The following is a 20,566-nucleotide window of genomic DNA, read 5'->3' as shown; positions in this document are numbered from 1 at the left end:
GCTTTACTGACCATGTGGTCATTGCTACATATCACTAGTCCCTTAATCTTTAAAGTAACCTCTACACCTCTAGGGGTCATCAGAAAGATCCTGCGTGGTGTGTGTGGACCGTGCACAAACACACATCCACAATCATCCCTGTTGTCTCTAGCAAGCGGGCTTCACTGTGCAGCTGGGGAGAGCTGGTCATAATATAACCTGTGTCTAAGATGTAGGAACGTCTGCTGGATTGATCTGTAATCTGTTTGTTGGCTGCACTGAAGAATTCTGGAGCCTGTAGTTGATCATTTCTCTTCTGGGTGCTACTGAGGCTAAAAGGAATGTTCCTAAGAGAATTTCAGGAGACAAGAAAAAAGAACAAAGAAATCCCCAGCAACAGAAGCCAGCTCTCCTTCCCTCCCAGCTGATTTTAGAGAGCCCTTGTTCTGTGGACTTTGACATAAGAGGCTGAAGCCTTCCTGGTCCTCTACTGGCTGCTGCTCAATAAAAACACCATCTCCTTCCATAATTTTGATCATTATTATTTCCTCAGTTAATAAAACTTAAAGAAAGCATGTTTTCAGAGATGCTAACGGGCAGAGGCTCATTTTGGCTGAGGTCAGCCTTGGCAAGAGTCAACTTTTCCTTTTATATTCTTTTTTTTAAAAAAAAAATCATTGTATTATTTCAAATATTAAAATAATAAAACATTAGATTATGCAATGGAAAGTGGTTCAAGTTTTCTCCCACAGATTTTCATCTGTACACTTTTATGTTGTATTAAAAAGCTTAACTCCAAGCTGGAGTTTTAAATAATATTTTCCAAGCTCAGTATCTCCCTGAAAAATTCCAGACCAGTTCTGGGAGCCCCTTTCATTGTATATCTTATTTTTTTCTAAATCCTCTCTTATTATAAACATATAAATTATTTCTAATACCATCATGAGGGAATGGTAATGCCAAAAATTGTATATCCAGTTACAGCTGACCAACGTCAATGTAAACAATGTTACTATACGTTGTGGAAATAGCATCCCTAATGGCAACTGGGGAAAAATGACTTGGGTTAGTAGCCAACTTTCAATGAAGAATGTGAAAATGGAGGAAAAGGGAGTCACTAGCCCTGCTTGGAGGGGAACCTATTTGTCTTAAAGCAAAAATAAGGTTAGGAGTCAAGGATGTTATGGTAGAATATTACCTATTATTGCATATTTATAGGGGTGACATTTTGGGACCTCCTCTTCTCCCCTACCCCCATAACAATGGTGACTTTCAGCAGAACCTTCCAGAGCTGCTTTGGGCTTTTAGTAAGACCCTGTCTGTTTAATTATTAAATATTTTCATTGGCCATCTGAATGCTGTATTAGATTGTGAGGCCCCTATGAAACACTACTCTATCCTCCCCTTGTTTATCTCACCCACTTTCACCTTTCGGGTCTCAGTTGAAATGTCCTTTCCTCCTAGAAGCTCCCCTTAATCTCCAGGCTTCCCTCCAATCTGGAAAGCCCCACAACACCCAGAACTTTCCTTTCCAGAGCACTTGCCACCCTGAATTGTAATTACCAGTTTATCCCACCAACTTCCTCATTCGAGTGTGAGCTCCACTAGGCAGGGACCATGTCACCAGGGCCAGACACAGCGCTCCTTCCAGTAAGGTGCCCAGTAACTGTCTGTGGAATGTGCAGAGAAAGAATGCACAGGATGTCCAAAGGGCATGGGTACTCAAAACCTGGCTCCAGAAGAAGAGGAGGAGGAACCAGTACGTTCACACAGTGGTGACAAGATTCTCTAGCATGAAAGGTATTGATTGGAAAGAGAAGAAGACAAGAGAACACCTTAAATACTCAAGGGTTGTGAAAAACTAAATGCTTCAGTGGCCTCAAAAAGCAAAATGTAAAAAAAACCAAAGAGTAAGGGAGTGAAATTACAAAGAAAGTTATCATAGTGTAATAAAAGGCAAACTTTTTAAGAGACATAGTTCTCTGAAGAGGGACTGAGCTCCCTCAGAACACTAATGAATAGATTTGTTAAGACTTACTAGGCAGGAGACGTGGGCTAAGTGTTTTATGTGTATTAACTCATTTAATCCTCAGAAGGACCCCACAAAGGGGAAAATATCATTTAAACACTTGGCCAAGGTCACAGAGAGAATAGAGTAGGTATAGGGCCAAGATTCAAACCCAAGTCTTCTGACCCTCAAAGCCCAGGCACTTACCCTTGCGCTAATGCATCCTTCATCACTCCAGGGGTCAAGAGGAGGCTAAAAGATCCCTTCCTAGAGATACTGCCAAGGAGTTCAGGAGCACTACCAGGGGAGATTACAGGCTACATGCTAGGAAGCACTAAGTTTCCATGATGACACTTAATTGTCACTATTCAGTCTTACTTGGCTCAGGATCAACTATCAACTGAACTGTGATGGACACAAAGTCTGTTTTTGTGTGGGACTCCAGCCTTGACATTTCATGTCCCTTTTGGGACACTTTCTCTCCCTACCTTCTATTGGAGGCCTAGAATGCTGCCCAAGATCCTGACCCAGCTGTTAGGCTTTTTGAGTCATTCCCTACTAGAACAATGAGATTTGAAAGCCAAAATCAAGAAAAAAATCTGGCTCAGCCCAACCATGTCCCATGGTTATCTAACTGAGGGATATTTGGATATGTAACCATGCCACTGCCCCCTTGAATCACCAATGTGGTGCCGAAGTCAGATGTACAAAAGGCACTCAAATAATCCAAACTAGAGTGAGCTCCTGGAAGGCAGGGACTATGTCTGAGCCATGACTGGGTCAACATTTAGTGCAGTAAGAGGGCCCTAGTTATTGCTCAATAAACGAAAATTCAATTAATTAATGTTCAAGACCAACCTTGTAGAAATTAATCAATTTTTTTCCCATAAAATGGAGGGTTTCATTCTCAGGGCAAGGCGATGTGATGCTGATGTGTTCATTGACAAAAACAGTGTAAGAAGCTGAGTGATTATGTTCAGACCTCACCATAGATTCAGGGATTTAATCTCCTTACAAAGAGCTTAATCTCAGTTTCATTCTCTGCAGAAAAGCTGCCATTAATCAAGACTTAAGAATGCTTAGGTATAGAAGACATGACCAATCACCAGTTCAAGTTCACACTTTGAAAGTTGTTTGTTTCTTCAAAATCCTGAAGAGTTACCATTCAGTTAACAAGCTGAAAGGAGAGAGGATCAAGAAAAGGCCTTCCCTTCTAGTTATGTATACAAATGCCAATAATCACTAAGCGATAACAAAATTCTACCAAGATACAATTATGTCAGCCCTGGGAACACTGAGACTTAAGCAAAATCCCAGGAGAATAGAGTCAAAACTCAATTAAGGAATGTGTCAAGTGGTATAAATCCTTCTAATTTCCCATGTAGTATAGCCAAATGGTCCATTTGCTGTTTTACAGCAACACTGGAAAAAATTAAAATCTAAGGCTTTCATATTTGGGTCCCAGGGGGTTTCAATTTTATGAGGAAAGGCCTTCATTAGAATTTTCCTCCACCTTAAAGCTTTTGTAATTTGGTGTCAAAATGTTTATCTGTAAAAATAATGTTTGCACTGAAATAGTTAAAAATGAAATGATATAACGTCTGAGATTTGCTCCAAAATAACCCAGGGATGGGGTGGGGAATGTGGGGGATATAAAGAAGCAGGATTGGCAATGAGCTGAACAATTGCTGAAGTCAGGTGAAGGGTATGTGGGAGTTCATTTTACCTTTGTATGTAATTGACATTTACAAATTAATGGTAATGTACCCAAACCCATCAGTCCACCAATCAAGGAAGAGACAGTCCTCATTGGACTATCCCAGTCCATTCCAGAGGCATCTCTGTCTCTGGAGGAAGAGAAACCACCACTCATCAATACCAAACTTACACCCATACCTCATTCGGAGGCTTGTGAGCTTCTCCTAGGTACCTACATGGTTGCCACATTAAAGGACAGGCTTCTCACGATACTTTCTAAAAAATACGACTTAGTAAGGAATTTTCAACTGACCAAAATTCTTTAAAATTTTCCTCTCTTTTAAATGTAGGCATTTGATACATTCAGCTTTCCAAATGGGCAGCTTATTTAACTTCAGTAGAAAGGCCTTTTAAACACATGAAAGTCTACAAAGGAAAGCTGTGGACCTGTTTAGGAAATAGTTGTTCCAGAAATATTAGTGGCAGGCAATGCCTAAACATGGGAGTAGATTACAAAAAGTTCATGTCGGAATCAGTTGCATAGAACTTAAAAGTTTATGTCCCCAAAGAAAATGGTTCTGAGTGATGGCTAAATGTCTAGGCACTTAGCCATCCATCCAAAGACTGTTGGATAGATGATGTTGTTGAATAGTACAAAAGAATCCTTTCTAAGCTTTCTGAATCTACCCAATCTGGGCCCATCTGCCTCCTAAGGTGCTGGGCATGGGCCAGTGTTAAAACCAGTAGTGCCACTAACCCACTAGCTCAAAGCCCAAGGTAATCCAGGGAAGAGCTGGGCCACTGCTCCAAGGTGGGAAACTACACACACAGGCTAGGGATAGACTAGCTGTTCTCAAGCAGGAGTAAGTTTGCCTTCCAGGAGACTTCTGGCAATGTCTGGAGTCACTTTTGATTGTCACAACAAGGGGAGGAAGTTTGATACTATCATCTAATGAGCAGAGAGGCCAGGGATACTGCTAAACACAGGACAGTCCCCTACAACAAACAATTATCCAGCTCAGTGTCAACAGGGCTGTGTTGAGAAACCCTGCACTAGAGCAACAGTTGCCACAACTCCTGCACAGCTCATGTGCATGAAGGGATGAAAGTGCTTGGGGGAGCCAGGGCAGAGGTGGCAGGAAGAAGGCAAGGAGAGAGGCACCCTTCTCCATTACTCCTACAGACAGTCTAACCCCAGTATTACCCATGTGGCTTCCTGCAGGTCTCTTCCAGCCTTCCACTCCCCTCCACCTCCACCGCCATCCTAGACCAAGCTCCCTTCAGCAGGAAGACTGCAGCAGCTTCCTAGTGTGCCCACATCCAAATCTATTCTCTGTGCAAAAGCCAAGGAGACTGCAGTGGTCAAGCACACAGCCAGTCTACATGACAATCCTGAGAGGTTCAATACCCACCTTCACGGTATGACCCCTTAGGGCTAGTTACTTAACATCTTTGCACCTGTTTTCCTAAATGTAAAATGGAGATAACAGTACTTATCTTAGGAGGTTGTTGTGAAGATTAAATGAGTTGGTATATCATATATAAAGCTCTTTAAAAGTACCCAGCACATGATAAGGACACTGTAGTTGCCTTTTATTATTTTCAAAACATCAATCATGTCATTTCCATTCAATGGGTTCTAGTTTTTCTTAGGATAAACACCAATAATCTGACCATGGCTCCAAGGTCTAGCCTCTGCCAATCCTGTTTTTCCCCTTGTTCTCTGTGTTCCAGCCACACAGGCCTCCAATGAGCTAATGGAAGGCAGGTCAGTCCATCTGCCATGGGGGCCTTTGTACAGGCCTTCTCTTGGAATGTGCTCCCTCAGCCCCAGCCACCGGCCCCACCCTTTCGCCTAATGAATTCCCACTAACCCCTCATGTTGTCTCCTAGCCACATCCTCAGGGTGCCTCCAGGATGCTCGCACAGCTCTATGGACCTCTCTGTTTTTGCACACTTATCCCATCTGTAATTCTGCATTCAGATGTCTAATCCTTTGCTTGAACATTAGATTGTCAACTATCTACTCAATAAGTATTTGTTTCCTCTCTTAAGAAATAACTGATTGCCCAGCATGATGTGCTTCATGAATGAGTCAGTGACTAAACAAATGACTCAGTGAGAGGAGCACTCAGTTTGCTTGTACCTGAGTTTACTGTGCTGGATTAGAGCAGTTGCAACAAAAAGCTGCAACTGCCGTTAGCTGCATGGCAACCAAAAACGTTCTGAGCTTGGCTGAAAGAATGCTACCCATGGCCTGGAGGCAGCGGACCTGCACTCCGGCCAGGGACCCCCAGATGCTCTTTGCTTCCATCTCAAGATCTTCCTTTCAGGCAAACCAACTTTCTAAGCCTGAAGAATAAGGGGGGAGTTTTTTCCTTGCACCTGGCAGGAGCTTGGGGATGTTTTCACCCGTCCTGAGACTGAGGCTGACTCTGGGAAGCCCAGCCCCACATCTTTCTAAGGTAGGGGTAGCAGCAGTCATTCCAGTTGAGGGGTCGTTTGAAAGCCATTCCTTTTCAGAAAACCACAGAATGGCAGTTTTGTTTTAGTGTTTTGACTTTAGTATCAAGCAATCAGCTTCTTTTCCCAAAATTACTTACTATGGGAAATGTAAACATTTTCTAACAACACTTTCTTAAATCATTCTAACAAATCTTACGTATCTGACCACGGTACCGAGGCCTTCCCCACCACACTGGTCTGGGTCCTGGAGGAAACAGAATTCGCCACACATGGTTCCAATGAGGGCACCTCAGCGAAGGGACTACGGGGGGTGGGGTGGGGGGGGCTCAGGGCTAATGAAACAAACGAGACGTTGAGGCGTGCAGAAGCTAGCAACACTGGGCATCGTGACCACGTGTCAGGCCGGAGCCATGGACGGGCACTGCAGACAGGGAGCTGCAGTCACGGAGAGAAGCCGCTATTGCCAGAGACCCCGGCCTCAAAGCAAGGGGGGAACAGGGAAGTAATTCCCTAGACGTTTTCCCTCCAACCCTCCCATCTCCTGCAGTGCCTCTGACTGGCCCCAGACACACCCAGGAGTTAGCCAGCAAGGGAACCTCAGTGGTGCAGCCCACAAGGGTCAGCTGCCCGGAGACCGACAGGGGGGTGGGGAGAACAGAGAGCACGGCCCATACTGCCTTCTAATAAAGCGTTAACTGACAGGAGCCTTGGAAATACACTGAAGAGAACACTGTCCAAAAACACTTTCAGAGGCAGAGCCAGGAGGAGAAAGAAGTTCCAAGCTCAGGGCTCAGTGAACACCCAAACACCAATTTCCAAACAGAGCAGGAGGATAGCAGTCTCACTGTTATCAGAACTGCACGCTGGCACTAGCTGCAGTGCACGCTGCAGATCTCCTCAGTAAGCCAAGTATCAGGTGTGGGGTAATAACAGAGTCTCAAAGTTGGCTTCAGCTTCCTGCAGGTTCCAATTAAGATCCCAGGGATACTGGCTTAACCCAAAGATCAAGTCAAACATGGCATTTCAATTTTCACCATCTATTGGTTCCTAAATTCTGTGAGTGAAAAACAAAAGACTCGTCCCAGGAGACCGGTGGCTTGGGTTCAAGCTATAGTTCTCAATTGCTTTGCTCCTGGGGAACTGAGTGGTCCCCCCTCACACACTTCAGTCCCCAGGTGAAACTGCCAGAGCCAGCCCCTTCTCTGCTTGCAAACTCTCCCTCCCCCTCCCACCTGTTCCATCTGCCTCCTGCCCAATAATCAAAATCAGAATTTAGCAACACAACCATTATGTTGAGAAAATTCAGGAAACATTTTGAACCCCTGCACTTTGCAGGGCACCAGAACAGAGGTAGGAAAGAAGAGAAAAGAAGAAAAAGAGAGGGGAAGGTGGGGAGAAGTGTGGAAAAGAACAGAGGAAGGAGGAGGGAAGAGGAGGAGGAGGAGGAATAAGAGGAGGGGGGGAGACCACTGTAGAAGAGAGGAAGGCAAGAGTGGAGATGGAAGGAGGAGAGGAGGAAGAGGCAGCCAGCAGGAGGCAAAGTACAATTTTCATCAGCATTCATTCATTCCTTCCTTTGACAAAGTTTTATTGAATGCTTACCAAGGACCAAGAACTCTCAAAGCCTTCCCCACCCCCATGCTATCCCTCCCCTAAAACCCACTAAGTCTTCACTGACTTGGAGCCTTTCGTAATAATTCCCTCCAGTGAAGACATGGATCTTGGTGTTTATCCTCTACATTCTCAGAGTGGAAGCCTCCCTGGATAATACCTGCACTGTATTTTACCTACACAAAGAAGATATCACAGGGAGGCAGAGAAACCCCACAAACTGGGACGTGCCCCTGTCCTGTCCTTCACAGTTGAGGCAGGCACCTGGCGTCGGGGCAGCCGTCTGTTTCTCTTGGCTGGCCTCAGGCCCTGCGCTGACATACATTCTCCCCCCTCTGTTGTTCTCATCTTTTTTCTATCCTTTCTGCTCTAAATGACCATTACAAGAAGTGTTTCCCTGGAAAAAGACCCAGCTACCCAGAGGGATGTCATGAAGGAAGGAACAAGTGGAAAGGAGAGACAACAGTGGAAAGAGAGTAAGCGGCTACTATAATCACGCATCAGTCGATAGCGCTGGCCTAACCTTTGAGAACTGTCCAAATTCACGCCCTTAATTTACGGTTGGACAAACTGAAACCCAGGGAGAGCCAGAGGGTAGGGAATGATGGAACACTGGAGCTAGGCAGGACCGTGTGCTCTGCCAGGCAGCAGGCACTGAGGGGGCAGGTCTTCCAGACCCCAGCCAGGGTTTCCATCTCATGGGGAGCTCAGTCCCCTGAGGATCTGGATCTGACACCTGTGCCAATTCCATTTGGGAGCTGCACGGTGAGCTGGTCTATAGTCCTAAGAAACAAGTGAGAGCTAAGAAGTCAAAGCTGTCTAAACAGAACAGGAAGTCTCCAGGCCACCACACCCCTGGGCCTGATCATCATCCTAAGTGGGGAAAACACATCCTGAGTCCCCTTTGAAAGGGAGTCCAGTTAAATCAGAGATGAGACCCTACAAAGCTTTTTTCTGTTCCCTGGTTTCAGAAACACTGGTCTAAAAATGAGGCTAGTTATGGCTTTCTCAATCTCAGTACCACTGGCATTTGGGGCCAGATAGTTCTTTGTTGTTAGGGACCCTCCTGGTGTGTTGAAGGGTGTTTGGCAGCATCCCTGGCCTCTACCCACTAGATTTCAGTGGTACCTACCCCTCCAGTGTGACAACCAAAAATGTTTCCAGGCCTTGCCAAATGTTCCCTGGGAAGGGGAGGGGGTGCTCCAGCTTCAGACAATCATAGAATATTGACATGGTCACCTGAGTCCAGAGGCTTGATCACAGATGGAGGTTTGCCTGGGCTCACGCAGCTATGACTGGCAGTCAGGCTGTTCACTAGTGTCCCCAGAGCTCTGCTCACTGCACCAAATAATTCTTGTTTCAGAACTTGATGTGTCACCCTGCTGTACTATCTGTCCCTTGGTCTCTCTTTGTGTGATGTGGCTGCTCTGTCCCTTGCCTTGTGGGGTTAAATCTGGCAATGTCCCTCACAGCGCTACATCAGGAACTTCTCAGAATTCTTCCAACATGATGTTGCTCTTGGACTGGAAGAAAGGGCCACAACTGCCCCCTTTGACTTCCCATGTTTGAGGAGCTTGGAAAGCCTGAGTAATTTCTCTTTCCTTTTTTTAGGGGGTGGCCTTCCCTAGCCCCCATGCGGCTGCTGTGAGGATAGAGATAACATGAAGTATGGCGCTTGGAATTATTTGAGCTCTGTGATTCACAAGCATTTAGATTATTTAACTGCTGATTATGATTATTTAAGCTGAAAGACTATACTTCTCTAGCTCAGAAAATGTTTGTATTTCCATTAAAAACCACCAAGCCAAGGGCCCTTTTGACTGACATTTTTCACTATTAAAACTATACATACAGGGCATGTTTTTGGCCAGAAGACAGTGTGCCCCTTATTTTGTTTTAAGATAAGGAAGCCGACTTCAAAGGCCTCCTCCAATGGGTTCCCTCCCTCCCACCATCACCCCAGCCTGCTGTGCTGATCCACCCAGGCAAGCTGGAAGAAGCACCCACTTGCTGACTTCTGCTATTTAATCAAAACTGGTCCCATCATTCCCAGACTTGAGAGTCTTACCATGACATCTCAAGTTCCTCAGGAGCGAGTGTACTCAACGGTTAAAGTAGTGGACTACAGTGCCAAACAGACTGGTATTTGAGATCCAGGTATCTGAGCCTCAGTGTTTGCATCTAAGAATGGGGGCCATAATACTCCCCACCGCACAGAGGTGGCTGCAATATGCAAGTGAAGTACTTAGCCCAGGTAATAAGCGTTTAACAAATGCTCCCTGGCAATACTAATCTCATCACACAAAGTCTACCTGCACTGACAGTCTATATGCCTGGGCTAATTGAATTCTCTGAAGGCATTTTAATCAGAGATGATACATTTCTCAAGGCAGGGATAGTGAAGAGCCCTTTATTCTACCTGGCATTCCACTGAACCCACTTTGATTCTTTTCCTATAATGAGTTGTGAGACACATCTCTGTTTGGCTCATATAGGTCACATCCAAAGAGTTTTATGAAACATAAACGTCCTAAAATTCAGGGGAAATTCTATTGTGGCCCTATATTAGAGAGGGTAGTATCTTAAACCAAGGAGTAATTTTTTTTTTTTTAACTTTTGACAGAAGTGTCTGCATTCAAGGAGAATTTCTCAAGGGAAGGAACAAAGAAGATTCCAGCATCTCCTAAGTCTCATCTATGTGCCAGGGCACTTATTTAGTGAAATTATAGAGAGTTCCACATTGGAAGGATTCTTGGAGATCACCTTTGTCCTCCACTTGGGATAGGAATTTCTTCTGTAGCACCCGGAACAGGTGAAAGAGTATCTAGTGCTACAAAGCTCTTTTGCATTAAAGGAAAATCTTCCTCCTCTTAGATTCTGCCACCAACTCTAGCACAATCTTCTGAGGCAGCAGAAATCAGTTCACGTCTTTTCTTGCATGTCGCCCCTTTTAAGAGGTGAAAGAAGCATCTGTCTTCTTGGCCACCTCTGGACCTAACAGCACTCACACATCAGCTATCCCAAGCACGATGAGATTTTCAGGTATCCCTCAACCTGTTCACTCCATACATGACTTCCCATAGTTTACCAACCATGGTACCCAGAAATGAACTCAGAGATACACTAGACACACATGCATATGAGTCAATGTCTGCTAGACATATTCTCTTTTAAGGTGTAATTGCAAAGTTTTTTTTTTAATGTTCAATGAGATAACATACCAATTGATCTATTTTTTTCATACTTTATTCATTCTGGCAAAGACTGCTAATTGCCCCCGATACCTATTCTTTCCTTTCCTTCCTTTTTCCTCTCCTTCCTTGGTACTGGGTTCCCAGAATGCTAGCTGGCCACAGAGCCACCCGGCTATAAGCTGCATTTTCCTGCTTGTCTTGAAGCTAAGTGTGACTGTGTGACTTACAACCCTGGCCAGTGGCCCCCGTTCCCCACACCAGGTCTCATACCTAGTAGAATATACACTCCACCAAGAGGAGGATTTTTGTTCACAGAGCCCTTTCTGTTTGCTTAGAACAGTGCTTAGATAAGTGCCTAGGCTTAGAACAGTCTTTGCACATAGCAGATGCTCAACAACTATTTATTGAACAAATTGTTAAACAACTCAGCTGTCAATAGATGGTATGTATAACTTAAAGACAGGAAGGCTTCTTTGTCTTTTCTCATTTCTGCTGGCTGGAATATGGATTAGATAGCTGGAAGCAAAGCAAAAGTGTTACACCAAAAGGTGGAAGCTAAATGCTAAAAATGGCAAAACATCAAGACAGAAGGAGCATGGGTCCTTGGTTACTGCAGGGTACTTACACGAGCTTCTGAAATGTGGGGTTTTCTGATCCTTGCATTTGAAGATAACTAGAACATTCCACTATTCTAAAGTTATTTTCTTTATAGTTAAGTTTTACTTACCTACTGTACGTTTTGTGAATAGCAAGTCTTTTCTGCTATAGACTAGAAGCCACCAACTTCAGGATTAAAAGAGGGAAAGAGAAATCATGAATGGTAAGCAACTGTGCATTATGTCACCACCTGCTACTCAAACCAAAATCGATTTTGAATGAGCCATTCTTCGTGACATTTATTGCCTCCCTCTCTGCTACCTGTCCTCAATCACTGCAGGTAACTTCGAAGGCTGCAACCATCAGCGTTCTAGCTGACTCAAATACCTTTTAGAGCTGAGCACGTAGTAAACAGAAACAGACAGATGAAGATATCCTAGGACACAACCACAGTAGTTAATATTTAAAAAACTGGGCATGTCAACATTTTTCTAAATAAAGCGTTGGTTGGAGAAAGAATTGTGTTGTCACAATAAGGAAAATTCTTGAATGCATGAGGCCAAATTGTAATTTAAAGATAGGATCAGTGTATGCTAACTGTAATGGACATACCTAACATATTAATATATAAAAGTGATGTATATATCACTTTCTCCCAAATGCACAATCTCATTCAATCGCCATAACATCTCTGTAAACTACTACAACCCTCTTGTAACCGAGTTTATCAATTTTAAGTAACAGTTGCCTTCCAAACTCCTCTCCCAGGCTCCATTTATCCTGTCCAAATTGCTAGGCACTTAGGCTTCCTCCTTAAAGCAATGTGATGTGTCTTTTCTCATGTTGGCATGAAGTAAAGAATAAATTGATTTTATCATTTTTTGCACCCTGCCTCTCCTTTGAAGGGTACTTACCTAATGAGTGGCTCTCTCAGAAAGAATCCCAGATCAAAGAGGCCAACAGGATAATGCTCTAGAATAAGCTGCTGCCTTACCTCACTATAGACGTGCTAAAAAAACCCAGTGGATGCAAAGCCTTACTAGGCTATCTGGAGAAGATGTCTAAAATCTAACAATACTCAGTAAATTAAGATGGATTGCACTACACCATCAGATGAGTTAAAAAAAAAACATAAGGGTCTGCTTAAAATTTTTATATAGCATAAGCAGAGGAAATCACCACAAAAAGTCTAAAATACACACTTCAAAATATGTGACTATTAACCAGCTAGCAAAATCCTTACTCAACTCAGCATATTATACTAAATGGAAAATGTCAGTTAGGCTGCGTGTCTGCCTATGAAATTATTTTGGTAGTTTAAATCATCCAAGCAAATGTACACAGGTAGATTTTAAGCACTGTATCTCATGGCCTTCAAGTCCTTTTAGCCACAGATATCAAATTCACCTGCCACAAATTAAATAACTGAGCTTTGGTTATTGGATTACAAACGTACTAACTGGCATTAGTAAAGTCAAACATAGAATGATCTTCTTAGTATTCTTTTAATAAAACTCCTTTTAAATAGGAGGAAATGTAACAAAGTTGAATAATTAAGGAGTGTTTTAGCAAGAGGTTTTAGATATTTTTCAAGTAAAAGAATAATCTTATGCACAAGGAAAGATGAATATCACATTCTTCTATGAAAATATATGGATGGAAGCTGTTAGTTTCCTCCAGTGTGCGGATAGTGACTGGCAGTTAGAATACCAACCCACGAAGAACAAACTATGAAAGAGAGTTACTATGGTTTGGATATTTGTCCCCTCTAAACCTCATGTTGAAATCTGCCCCCCAGTGTTGGAGGTGGAGCCTAATGGGAGGTGTTTGGATCATGGGGGGGATGGGATCACTTGTGAATAGATTAATGCCCTCCTCAGGGGTGAGCCTGACACACCTCCCTCACCAGGTGGTCTCTACACACAGGGGCTCGAGCTCCCCTCTGCCTTCCACCATGAATGGTGGAAGATGCTGGCAACATGCTTCTTGTACAGCCTGCAGAACTGTCAGCCAAACAAACCTTTATTCCTTATAAATTACCCAGCCTCGGGTGTTCCTTCACAGCAACACTAAGCAGACTAACACAGGAGTGCTGGAGGGAAGAATCCTACACGAAATACAATTGGCCCCGCATATCCATGGGTTCCACATCCATGGATTCAATCAACCTCAGATCAAAACTATTCAAAAAATAAAAAACCCTGCATTTGTACTGAACACGTAATACTTTTTTCTCAACATTATTCCTTAAACAATATAATGTAACAACTATTTACATAGCGTTTATATTGTATTAGGTATTATAAGAAGTCTAGAAATGATTTAAAGTACAAGGGAGGCTGGGCACTGTGGCTTATGCCTGTAATCCTGGCACTTTGGGAGGCTGAGTTGGGAGGATTGCTCAAGGCCAGGAGTTCAAGGCTGGCCTGGGCAACATATTGAGACCCCATCTCTAAAAAAACAAATTTTTAAAAAATTAGCCAGCCATGGTAGTACATGTCTGTAGTCCCAGCTACTTGGGAGGCTGAGGCAGGAGGATTGCTTGAGCTGAGGAATTTGAGGTTGCAGTGAGCTATGATTGTGCCACTGTACCCTAGCCCAGGCAACAGAAAGAGACCTTGTCTCTTAAAAAAAAAAAAAGTACAAGAGAGGATGCCCGTAGATTACAGGCAAATACTACATTACTACCCCATTTTATATCAGGGACTTGAGCATTCATAAATTTTGGTATCCAAGGGAGGTCTGAAACCAATCCCTCATGGATGCTAAGGCATGCCTGTACATCCAATGCTCTCCCTTTGAATGACCTTGGCCTCAGTTCCAGAAAGGATTCCTAGACTATGGGAAGGTACATCACAATTTCCAAATCTCTCCTTACCCCAAATAACCGAGAGGGTCCTCACCACCTTTGGAAATGACTTTTTAAGTGGGATTCCAAACCTTTTTGGTTATATAAGACACTATTCTTATTTGCTCATTTATTTGTTCATAGATGTCCTTCACTCATTTTACTAAAATGTAAGCTTGACAAGGTCAACGGTTTTTTTCTGTTTGTTCACCTAGAACAGTGCCTGGCACACAGTAGATGCTCAATGGATATTTATGAATTTTTGAACTAATTTATCCTTTCATTCCTCACATGCTTATTGAATGCCTACCATGTGACAGACTCTCAATACTCAACATTAACAAAAATTCCACTGTAAATAAAATAAAATCACATGATGAAAAATATTTAAGTTAGAATAATCAGGTAGTATTTTCTCACTCTAAATTCAGTTTAAATGTAAAATGTGGGCTGGGTGCAGTGAGTGGCTCACATCTGTAATCTTAGCACTTTGGGAGGCTGAGGCAGGAGGACTGCTTGAGACCAAGAGCTCGAGACCACTCTAAGGAACATAGTGAGACCCCATCTCTATTAAATATATGTGTGTGTGTATGTGTGTGTGCGTGTATATACATATTTTTAAAATATGAGGACAAGCCCAAGAAGAATGGCAAAGGAAAATGTAGGTCAGTATGGCACATGTCCCAAAATGATCTCACCCCAAAACAAAACTTAGGTTAAAAATGAAACAACTGGGGAGTAGATGTAGCTACCAAAAGATAGTCCCAGAGATTATTGTGATGATGGGACAGTTCTGTACCTCGACTGTGGTGGTGATTACACAAACTACACATGTGATAAATCTGCATATAACTAAACACATACATATATACACAAATGAGTGCATGTAAAAGTGAAAATCTGAATAGTGTTGGTAGATATGCAAAACTGGAGAAATGTGAATAAGGTTGGTGGATTGTACAATATCAATCATCTCATGTGATACTGTACTATAATTATTCAAGATGTTATAATTGAGGGAAATGGGCGAAGAACACAGGAGACTTCTTTGTACTATTTCTTGCAACTGTATGTCAATCTACAATTATGTAAAAATAAGTGAATAAAATAAAATTAAACAGAAGGATGCTTAAAACATACTTTATATTAGCACAACATTGGAACCAAGATAGATGCCCAATAATGAGATAAACCTATATGACAGTATATTCAGTAATTTAAAAAATACAATTCTATGTCTGTGACATGGAAGGTTGATCACATTCTATAAGCAAAAGACTTACAGAATATTCAAATACAATCTAATTTTCTTTTTAAAATTAGGAGCATTTGTAAAGGTATACACCAAAATGCCATCAGCGTTTATCTCTGCATGTTAGAATCACGGGTGATTTTATTTTTTCATATTGTTTCTCCATATTTCCTCTTTGTTTTCTAAAATGAGCAATAATACCTAACAAATATCCAAAAGGCCATCTGTTCTATTGATGGTGCTCAGCTGAATTCTGTAAAGCTCTGGAACAAAAACCAAGACAAGTGGGAAGATACTATGGAGAGACATTTATTTCATTTCAATGTGAGGACGAATGAGCTACCTGTAAGCGCTGTGGAACATGAAGCACCTCCTTCTCAGCCTGTGGCCTCCGATGTAAGTGGTGTTCCCCAGCACCTGGTGAATTCCTCCTTAGTAATGATGTGAACGGGAGCCTGGCTTATGCAGGCTGGGAGGGTGGACCCAACTCCGTGCCATTTGATTTTGCAACGAATTTAACAGATGTCACCTCTCATTTTAAAAGCTTCTTTTATGTTTCAAAGCACTTTCACATATGCTGGTTTATATTACTTTTAGTTCAGTCCTTTTTTAAACAATCCTGTCCCTACCACAGTTCTGTAGAGTAAGCAGGGTGGGTATTATCACCTCCATTTTACTGAAGAGAAAACTGAGGCAAGCAGAGGGTGACCTTTCATGTTACGGGGTGAGACAACAGTGAGTTGTGAGATCCCATCTCCTCTCTCTTGACTCACCGCCCCACCCCTCTTTCCTCCAGCAGCGCACAGCCTCTCCCTCCTCACCAGGGTTTGGAGACTGGGTAGACCTGGTCTAAAGATGCTTGCATGATGGTGCCACTTGAATGAAAAGCCAACAGTACTTGGCACAGTGATAAGTAGTACTAACAATAACACCCACCTGAGTATTCCCACTAACTTACATGGATTCAGTCAATGTAAAATAACCAATGTGTCAATTCAGCATAAAAATCATGATCAATTAAACCAGTTGGTTGACTTGAACAGCCCCAAAGGCTGGTGAATCTAGCTGGGCACCTCAGCTAATATACTTGCTCTGTACCTGTGTCCTTCCCTAGTCCCAGGGAAGGAGCCTGTAAGTTGGGCTTCTGGGACAGTAAATAGTGAATAGGGTCCATATCGGGCTTAATGAAGCAGGGCTTTGTTACTTTTACCAAAGGAATTAACAGAGGAATTTTGTATTTATTTTGCAGTGGCAGCCGATTAAGCACTTCAGCAATAATGTGGCAATTCACCAAAAGAGGTCTTAGTTAGGTGCTATCTGAAATCATGAAGTTAAGTGGGAAAACATACACATGGAAAAGGTTTATATGTTTTAAAAAAATAAATCCAAATTTTAGATAAATGATACTCTTCACAAAGCATATTAAACAAATGACATATTTTCATTGGCTGATAGCGCCATTTACACACATAGATCATTTTCTGTGTGCCAAGCCCTCTGCTGAGCGCCTCTCCTCACATCCACCCCCATGCACGTCGCTACGGGAGGAAACTTGGGGGTGAGCAAGGTTAAGGGCATTTCTCCCAAGTCACACAGCCACCAAGTGCAAACAACAGGATTCCAACCCAGGTCTGAGACTCCCAAACCAGCATACTTCACCATTACTTGTTCTCTCAAAATGCTCAAAGTATTAACATATACTCTTTTCATAAACAGGAAGTAACGAAAGTTTCCTTACAATGGCATAATATTAATAAATCACCACAGCAGATGCAGTGTTAACTTGGGATCAGCTGGGATCAGCTTGGGATCTCCTTCTCTTTATAGAAGAGAAGGAGAAAAAGTAGGCTGGACTTGACACATAACAACACACAAGGAGGCAGAAATGGGATAGATAAATGGAAAAGAATAAAGGCTGATGGACTCAATCTACCTACATTGCTAATATCTTAATATTGATATTGGTCATTGTTAATAAATTATTGATCATGGTGATAATGTCACAGACACTTGAAATACTTTTTTTCTTAGCTACATAAAATTCCATCTCCAGCGTTCAATATATTCACTCATTCAACAAACCATTATTAAGCACCTACCATATGCCAGACACTGCTCTAGGCAACAAACAATTATTGAGTACTTAGCATGGGCCTGGCACTACTCAAGGCAGCACGATTATTGCAGTGGCTCAAACAGACAAAAGTTCCAGATTTGACAAAGTCCTCGTAAGCTCCTTGAGAAAATGAGGTAGCAGAAAGGGAGCTGGAGGTGGAAGACTTTGGTTTTAATCCTGGCCAGATGGCCTTCAGCATAGTATTTGAATCTGAGTCTCAGTTCCCTCACCTCTAAACTGAGTATAATAATATTTGTTTTTATTATATCATCTTTTATTAGGAAAAATGCTAGTTTATATGTGAAAAAAAACCTACTTATTCTTTGGTCTTAGAGAAACTGAGGTAGGAATAAAAATTTTGTCCTCATTATTAAATCCTTCAAAATCCTTCATTCTATATTTTTCCATGATCTAAGCTTTCTGGGTTTAATGTTAACCATGTGTAAGACTTGCTGGGTCACAATAAGGTCACTTCCAGACCTCGCCACCAATTTCAAAGTCTGTGTTACAGGCTTAAGATACCATAATTATGTATGTTTCCCCTTATTGTGGAAGGAAGTCAGATTTGAAGTATATCTTAGTGATTATTTCATTTTAAAACTTACATAGAGAGATGCTAATATTTGACTAGTTATTTAGAAACAGACCCATTACAATTGATTATTATTGAAATCTTTCAGTAACTATCTTTCCTGTGTTCTTCCATGATGATATTTCATTGCGAGAACTAACTAGGAGGTAGGAATAAGGGGGTAGGAATCATAGGACCACAGGGACGACCATTTCCCAGCACTCAGTTGCGCTTTATTGATTACATCAAAGAAAGCAATTGGTTCCGATCTAATCTGCCCCTACACAACCTCTCCCAACCAGGATGTGTTGCGGGGCATGGGATTTCCAACCTATTTTTATCAGCCCAGCAAATCAGAGTTCTGCTTTCTAAACAAAGACATGCCAACCTTGAGCCACTATGAAAGCCAACACAAGCCAGACATTGTACACAAGTGAAAAGAATATAATTAGCAAAGTTACAGTCACAATTAGGAAATACCTCATCAGAAAAGTTTCCACTTAACTCTGACCAGGGCTCAAATTACCATTGTGCTTAAGGAGGCCTCTGTCTCTTGGCTGTCTCAGAGCTTTGCGACAGATCTATGAACACCAGCACCATCCACAAAACACAGATGCACAAAATCTAATGCTGTATGTATATATTTTTTTAAATCGCAGATGTGAAAAACAAATTGAGACATCAAAGTTACAATCTAAAAAGCAAGAAATGTAGTCTCAGAAGTGACCAGTCAAGTGTTCATTAAATTATGCTTTCTCTGAGCTCTTTCTTATTCTTTCTAACCCTTTCCCTTTCCCACTCTAAAGAGACGTTTGAAGAGAGAGATTACGAAAGCAAGACTGGGTACTCACTTCATCTCCAGGATCTCCTCCAGCTGTTTCCTCCTCTCCATCCGGAGGTTGGCCAAGTGCGCTTCCTTTTCAGCCAGGGACTGCTGTGTGGAGGCGAGGCGTGCTTTAGTGGCATCCAGCTCCTGCCTGGTCTTCTCCAATGCGTTCATCAGTTCTTCTATCTGAAAAGCACATGGAATTTGGGGTGTCATTCCCCCTTCATTCAAGCACAAGGCATTCCTCACTAGGCTGTGTTCTGACAATAAACACGCAAGGAAATCCTAAGCATCCCTGAACTGGGCACTGTGTCTTGGAGCCCTTTTTTTCTTTGTCACTGGTTACAAATAAATGTTTCAAACACAAGAAATGTCCAAATTTCTCCAAGGTCCGTGTTCAACTGTATTGCCTAATAATCTTTATAGAAACTATTTAATGTATTTATTAGAAGTGGGGGTATGTGTGAGTGGCTTGACCCAATTTCAACCTGTGTTTGGCGAAAATCTCAGATACTTCCTCATAGTTGAAGGAGGGCACCTCTCAAAATGCACTTTGCTCAGTACGATATACATACTTTTGTGCGTAGGCCCCTGAGTACTTTGACAGAAAGTTAATCTGCGTGTTTCAGATTCATTCATGTTTTAACCTATCAAAGCCTTGTTTGGTAAAAGCTATTCTATGTCCAAGGGGCCTCAGGAGCCCCTCTCACCTCACCTCCCTGACTTACATTCAGGAAACAAGGTTTGGCCAAAAGTAAACAGAATTCCAGCCACAAAAGGTTCAAGTTTGGTTTGCCCCTGAAGTTTGAGAGGGTTCTAAAGTTGAAATAAATGACATGTAACTTTTATAGGGTGCTAATACACCATAGAAATAAGCCAGACTATCAAATATCCAGGGTTTTCAGCCAGGTCCCAAAATATTGGACCACGGAGCCCTGGGGCAAGGCCTTACCCTCCCCAAACCACAGGGGACTTTTAAAAGCCAACACACAACAAAGAGGGCTGGTGTTTATGGTTACGTTCCAGAGACTTCCGTGGAGCAAGCTGGTAAAATGCCATCCCTTGCACAGATGCAGGCTGCATGTCTACCCTGCTGATCCAAAATCATGGTTCCAGGAAGTTTCTAGATTCCAGAGCTGATGTTTGGCTTTTTAAACCACCCCTTCCAGCTGAATTTGGCAGAGTAGGTTCATCCATCACTAAAGTCAACAGAACGCCCTTCAAAATGTGTCAATGACATGTTAAGTTCCAATTCATAAAGACTTTCTACACAATTTCTTCAGTTTTACATGGAATTTATTCAGAATAAGCATTATAGTTCACATCCAAGGTAAATTACATGCTTTTAAGATTCAGAAAACCGTCCATTTTGCCCTGATAAAAAGAGGAAACTTAATGAC

This window comes from Lemur catta, chromosome 18, assembly GCF_020740605.2.
Source record: "Lemur catta isolate mLemCat1 chromosome 18, mLemCat1.pri, whole genome shotgun sequence".
Lineage (NCBI taxonomy): Eukaryota > Metazoa > Chordata > Mammalia > Primates > Lemuridae > Lemur > Lemur catta.
The sequence above is the reverse complement of the archived record's forward strand: the minus strand, read 5'-3'. Positions refer to the sequence as shown.